General features: G+C 34.2%; 1 protein-coding gene across 12 annotated transcripts in view; it reads left to right on the top strand.

Moving 5' to 3' along the window:
• The first annotated feature begins 274 nt into the window (after positions 1 to 274).
• The window catches only part of LOC106669296 (kazrin), an 87,664-nt gene continuing 80,747 nt past the window's right edge, over positions 275 to 7,191 (top strand). For all 12 annotated transcript variants that reach the window (XM_024230044.1, XM_024230049.1, XM_024230052.1 and 9 more), the window contains exon 1: positions 275 to 356. The gene's annotated coding sequence lies outside the window, so the exon portion shown is untranslated. The remainder of the gene's footprint in view (positions 357 to 7,191) is intronic.

Here is a 7,191-nt window from a genome sequence, read left to right as displayed (position 1 = left end):
CCCATTTATTACCGAACGTTCCGAAGAGAATATCCGTCATTCTCGAAAAACTGATTAACCGTCGACAAATCCTTTTGTACAGGATGATCCCTGGATTAGTACGTACGCTCTTTTATCTAAAACATTATCGATCCGAGTGACGACCAATGGTAGCAAGTGTGACTAAGGGTCACGACGTGGGGGAGAGTCGTACTTAAAGCGAGGACGCGAAGAGGGGAGCCCAGCTCCTCCATATGTCAAAAACGCGTAAACCAGGACGAAAACTCTTTTGTGTCGGAAGACCACGTGAGTTGTACAGTGCTGTGATTTGTGATTCGAAGGGTCTAACACCAGTGACTTTCCCAAGTGGTTCTCAGGTTAGATCGACATTCAGGTTCTTTTCCCTCCTCCTGAGATAACTTGTTTTTAGTCCTTTTTGAAAAATAACAACCTTATTCAACGAATCATCCCTTTTTTATTTGTTTTGTATAAGGGGAAAACAGTATGTTTCAAAAGTTTTTTCTTTTCTTTTAATCAAGTAAAATGGAGACAAATGGGCCGAGACAGCGTTAATGGGACCGAATTGCCAAGTCAGAGATTACAACCGAGAAGTCGTCCTCTAGCCTTTAAAAGTTTTTCTTTTTTTCCCGGAATAATTTGATATTAACGATGATGCTCGACTCGCAAAACAACGACTCCCCCGCTTTAAAGTCTACCGGCTGCAATTTGTCCGAAGGGAAAAAGTTTGGAAATGTCAGTTTTCAGATTGTCCTATTGTTAGTCATGCGACCGTTTCAAATCATTTTCTTTTATCCGGAACAGCATATTGTTTAACTGGTTTGGTAATTAATAACACGTGAAGTATATTATTGTTGTCAGTTTTATGAGTATGACTTCAAATTCCAGACCAACACCAGAACTGATTTTAACTAATGAATTTATTATCTCCGATAGCTTAAACTAAATTTTGAAACAGATTGAACTCATCCTACGACGTTTGTTAACTATAACAAATAACTGTTTAATTAACAGAAAGTTTAACATTTTAACCCTGGTTTTAAATGGACATAGTGTTTAATTAAGCTTAAATTATAATTGCTCGGGCTAAACCTAAATGTTACGTTGACATTTAAACTAGGTAAGGTCTCACCTCAGACATTTATATTTTTATTTTATACATTACATTATAAGAAAATAGAAGCACGCATCGAGGTTGATTTGAGGTAAAGAAAGAGTAAAATGTTCATACAACTTTCCGTCATGTTTATTTATTTTCTAACCCTTTTGAATATTTTCTTTCGGCCATTCCCAAAACCGAGTTTAAAAAAGATAAACATTAAAATTTTCTTTAAATCTCTTTTGGCAGAACAGGATTTTCCGAAAAATCAATAAACCTAAGTAACGTCAATTAAGTCTACAAGTCCCCGAGGGTAAATTGTTCATTCATTATGACAGCAAGGATTTAAAGCCTTTTAGAAACCCCTTAATCTCAAGTATATCAATTAAGTCCGCGATACCCCACGTTTATTACCCGTTATGGAAAATAAATCTGTACCGAAGAGACACAAGCAAAATAAAAATAATCAGCCCGGATGAATTAATTAAAACTCGCCAACGCTTTTATAAATCGTTTGACGCCTCCGGACAACATTCCAGAGTCAACGACATACAAACCCATAAAGTTACGTTACGGTATTTATTAATTCATTCAACTAACGGTTATTCGACTATGCCATGTTTAAATTAATAATTAAACCAATCATTCTTCACGTATCATGTTTACACAAAAAATTGGTCAGAAATTATTAATCCTTTACATCTTAAAAAGAAAAACGTTTTTACTATGTATTATCAAATCACTTCTCCACAAGAATATTCTTTTGATCCTGTCAGTTAAATTCGATGTTTGAAGGAGCCTTTTTAGTATTTCCCCTGTCTTTGCCCTGCAGAGAGTGCCCCTAGGCGCTTTTATAAAATACCGTTTATAAAAGCCTTTAAGCACTTATTTTTTAAGCATTACGCCTTGTCACTGTCAATAATCTTCGTTTTGTTTTTATATTGTAAAAATTCCTTTTAGAATCGGGATTTTTACAATAACTTGAAACATAATTAAAAGTGCTACGTTATTAAAATAATATAAAATAGTTCAATATTTGTATAACATTTGTATTTCTTTTTTAATCAATAATTGAGAACTATTTATAGGACCATGTTACCTATTCACAGAAAGAAAATCTTGTTAATGAAATAAATATGTAAGTGGTACAGTTGGGATTTGGTATATGTAGTATCGTTCACTTTTAGCAACGCATCTTCGTGATGTTAACCCCGTCCGTTGTTGCAACGGAATTGTAAAATGAGGAGATGAGTCTATAAAGAAATTCCTTTCACATAAGCCCGTCGGTGATGGCAAAAGCTGCGAACTTGACCCCAGGGGACTTGGTCTTGACTTTCTATGCCCGTGGGTGAAGCTCAGCAAAGAAGGGTGAGGGTAATGTATCTAAATATCAAACATGCACGGCCTAATTCTTCACACACACAAACTTAGCATATAGAAAAACATTAAAAATGCAAATTGTAATGACCCCTTGTCTTAATTTTCACGTAGGCTTTTTATGTATTTAAGGTGGTACATGGTTTTCCCAGATTAAAAATTAGTGCCATGAAATTTCGGGCTATAGTTTTGGTGTTTCTTACCTTGATGGATTTGCAACTCGCCATGCTTACTCAGTTTGAAGACTTTTATCTTTTTTATTATCTATATTATGCACCATTTATCAACTGTCAGTCATCAACTCTGTATTGCAATAAGAATCGATTTTTACAATTTTCATGGCGTAAATCAACCGTCAACGGGAAAAAATTCAGTCTCAAAGTTTTTTTTTCATTTTTTTCACATTTCTCTTAAACTCGTCATCATAACGATATGATTCTGTTTCTATTTGGTAGAGAAATAATAAGCAAACAATCATACATAAAAAGTATAAAAAAAGAGAATGAGCTGACAAATGCATTTCTTTAATGTGTAAATTTTGAGACAATGTTACCGAAAAATTGAAACTTTTTGGCCTGTTTTTGGCTAGAGAATAGCTGAAGTGCAGTACACTTTTAAACTTTTAATGCTTAAACACAATGTACAGACTGTCCTGAATGAAAATTAAATGGGTATAAAATTAAAAATTTGATTGGAGTAGCCAAAATTCATCAGTTGAGCGATCGCTACTCTTCATAAAAAAATTTCAATTCAATCCTGAAATTCCTGAACCTTATATAACTTCTCCTTTAACAGTGAACTATTTTTCAAACATAATTAGCTAATGTTATAAAAATAGGACATTTGGATTTGATAGGTTATATATCTTTTAAGACCATGTAAACCTTTTTTTTTCTTTTTTTTCGTTTTAGGTTGGTACCAAACATTATCGATTCATTATTTTTAAAAACCACTATTTATCAGAAGAAAAACCAAACCAATAAAGATTGGTTATAATAGATCAAATAGGTTTTGCGAAAATTGAAACGAATAATGCTTTGACCGCTCTTGGAACAACTAAATGACTTTGAAAATACTCAAATGCTGTACAGTTTTAGATTGGGATGCTACAACAAAATTTACAAATCTTCCTGAAAAATAAATGTTTATCAAATTTAAAATCTATGGATTAGAAGTGGAGCAAAAATAGCTGTTCGTTCGAAGAACGGTCGCTAGCCCCTTAATGAAATTTCAATTAATCCCGAAATTGTACAGGTCACCTCATACAACTTCATTCCTTTTAAAAGACACTATTTTTGAGAACAATGAGCTAGATTTTATGAAAATAATACATTTCTTAAATTTTGTAATACTTTTTGTTGTATATGTAAATTGATTTTAACGAACCAAATAGATTTTCAGAAAATCGAACCGAAAAATAGTTTTGATACCTGGTTGAATAACTAAATGGCCTTTAAAAAATGCTGAAATGCAGTACTATTTTAAATTTTGATGCTTCAGTATAATGGACCTAATATAAATAAATATTTAGTAAATTTAAAATCAATTGAGGCGTGGGGTTTAAAAAAACTAAGCATTCATCCGAAAAACAGCCAATGAAATTTTAATTCACTCCTGAAATATGCAGTCACCTCTCACAACTCTGGCTTCTAAAAATGCACTATTTTTCAAGAAAAATCAGCTAGGTTTGATAAAAATAAGAGACAAAAGACGAATACATGATGAAAATGATTATTTGTAATTAAATAGTAAATTATTTGATCCTCATTAGGCAGAATAATTTTTGATCATATACGTTGTTGAAACTTCAGTTCTAATCATTGCTTAAGTTATGTCAACTAGTCAAGGAGATCATTTTAATTTAAACTGACGTTCTACTGTACGTTTTGCCTGAATGTGTGTCTTCCTTTTTAAATTGATAGTATTTTTAAAGTTGAATCATATTCAACTAACTTCCTGTTGATGTTTCTAGAGTAGATGTTGTATAGTGTCAGTAGTTTAGTCGGAGCGAATCAACTCAGCGTATTATCCTTTTAGTCAGAAATAAGACCACTTTCACTTTTCATCAAGCATTAAATTATTATTAAATTATCACTTTATATTGGCGTTTTTTGCTTTCGACGATTGTTAGTCAAACATTAATTATACCTTTCCGAACAGAAGCTGTAGTATTACGAAATTGTGCAAATTAGGCATGTAAAGATAAAAAAATGGCAAAGAGGCCGTTTTAAATAATTGAAGTCGTGCAAGCCATCACGTCGGGAAGAGTTTTCGAGAGGACGTTCATCGATTCTGGGGTTAAAGGAGTTCACCCGATTCGAGGATTGGGAGGCAAAGGTAGGCTCCAAATTCAAGCATACAGGCACTTTTCCGCTCAGGAATAACGGTATAATTTACGGTAGCGAGGGAGGGAAATGCTCTTAACGAGCTTGGCGTGGTAACGATGTCAGCCGAGTATTATCAACCGTGAGAAGGGGATTCTCCGTTGAGGTAATGACTTTAAAGAAAGGGCTTTGTAAGAACTTCAAGCCGATCCTGACAAAAGGCTGGGAAACTGCGTTTTCAAATCCCGCTAATTACATTATTAATGACCAACTAATGATGGAATGATAATGGCTTAAGAAGGTTCCAATATGACAGTCACGACTTGTATGCTGTACCAATAATTGATACTTTAAACACAGAAACCTCGTTTTCAGTGCCTTCTCATGGACTGAAACTTCTTTTGTTTTTTAATTGTGTATTCAGAAAGACATGATTTAACAAAATCCTTGATTTTCCTCGCCATCTTTCTCTATCTCTCCCTCGCACTCTTTCTATCTATTTATCTATTTATATATCTGACTATCGGTTTATCTATTAATGAACTTCTCCCACGCCCTCTCACACTCTCTCCCTCTCTCTCTCTTTATCACTCTATCACTCTGTATCATCTGTGCATTTATTTAACAATATTTTTCTATCAGTATCTCTCTACCAAACAATCCTCCCCTATATTTATCTTTTTCTTCTGTTATCACAAATTTTCAGTCTCGTTCAATTTCTCCCTTTTTTCTCTTCTTCTCCCCCTCTATATCTCTTTTTTACTCTACCCTTCTCTCTCTTACTCTCTCTCTCTCTCTCTCTCTCTCTCTCTCTCTCTCACTCTCTCTCTCTCTATCTATCTATCTATCTATCTATCTATCTATCTATCTATCTATCTATCCATCTCTCTCTCTATCTATCTATCCATATCTCTCTCTCTCTTTCTCTATCTATCTATCCATCTCTCTCTCTCTCTCTCTCTATNTATTATATCCATCCATCTCTCTATCTATCTATCCATCGCTCTCTATCTATCTATCCATCTCTCTCTATCTATCTTTCTAATATATCTTTCTAATATATCTATCTAGCTAATATATCTGTCTATCTAATATATCTTTCTAATATATCTATCTAGCTAATATATCTATCTATCTAATATATCTGTATAATCTATCTATCCATCCATCTAATCTATCTGTGTATCTATCCATCTGTCCATCTGTCTACCTGTCTATCTATCGACCTGTCTACCTACCTTATTTACCTACCTACCTGTCTACTTATGTATCTATCTTTCTATCTATCTCTATCTCTATCTTTGTCTATCTATCTATCACTTCCGTTATATCAGAGTCTCTCTTTTTCCTCTTCTATTTTTCTGTCTCACTTTCTCCTTCTTTCTCTGTTTCTCTTCTCTCGCTCTTTCTCTCTCTTTCTTTCTTCTCGCTCTTTTGCTCTCATTCTTTCTCTCTCTCTCTTTTTCTCTCTCTCTCTCACACTTTCCCTTCTCTCTCTCACTCTTTCTATCTCTCTCTCTCTCTCTCTCTCTCTCTCTCTCTCTCACTTTCCCTTCTCTCTCTCACTCTTTTCAACTTAAATTTGAGAGATATTTTAAATAAAACGATATTCATTCAATAGTTTTTCTAATGGAGACTTTCTGTTTTAATAGCATCTCTCCCTTGTGATCCATTTTTCTTTTTCTTTTTTTTACCTAAGATAAACACATTATATTTGTCCTTTTCTTTATCTCCCTCATTTTTTTCTCTTTTCGTTAATATAACGTTTTGCTAATTTATATTTTGGAATGGGGACCAACATTATTAAAGAAAGACGGATAGAAGTGAATTGCTCGCATCAAGGAGAAAGTCTTGAGGAAACCTAGTTAAATAACAAAAGGCATTGGTTATCCGCATGGATAGCAGAATCTGCAACAAAAGGTTCGTTCTGCCTTTGTGGTCTACAGAGGACAAACCCATGTTGCAAAAGGTAGCACGGAAATTGCTCATCAACCAATGTAAAAATAATGGGATGTAGATATTAAAGTAGACAGTCAAGAGGCAATTCGCTGCCAATAAAATACAAAGAGCCATACGCCACTGGTGAAACAGATCAGACGTCTCTGAGTTGAAATCCACTCCCAGATTTCTTTGCTCACTCAGGACAAGAAGAAAATGAACAGACCACTAGCCAAACCAAAGCATACTTGTACAGGTTTAACAAGTTCAACACCTGTTTCATGCCTGGCAATAGTTTCACTCAAAACAGTATAAATTTGGATGAAGACAGAGCTGCTGTTCAAGTCGGTGGTATCTCGTAGCAACAGTGGCGTCAACAATCACGACCACACGCGCTCTCCACAACTTTTTCAATTTTAACGAATAATCAGAATATATATATTTATCTCTCCTTTT

This window comes from Cimex lectularius, unplaced genomic scaffold, assembly GCF_000648675.2.
Source record: "Cimex lectularius strain Harlan isolate CLEC.00 unplaced genomic scaffold, Clec_2.1 scaffold388, whole genome shotgun sequence".
NCBI classification, from domain to species: domain Eukaryota; kingdom Metazoa; phylum Arthropoda; class Insecta; order Hemiptera; family Cimicidae; genus Cimex; species Cimex lectularius.
Note: the sequence above shows the minus strand (reverse complement) of the source record. Positions and strands in the feature narration are given on the sequence as shown.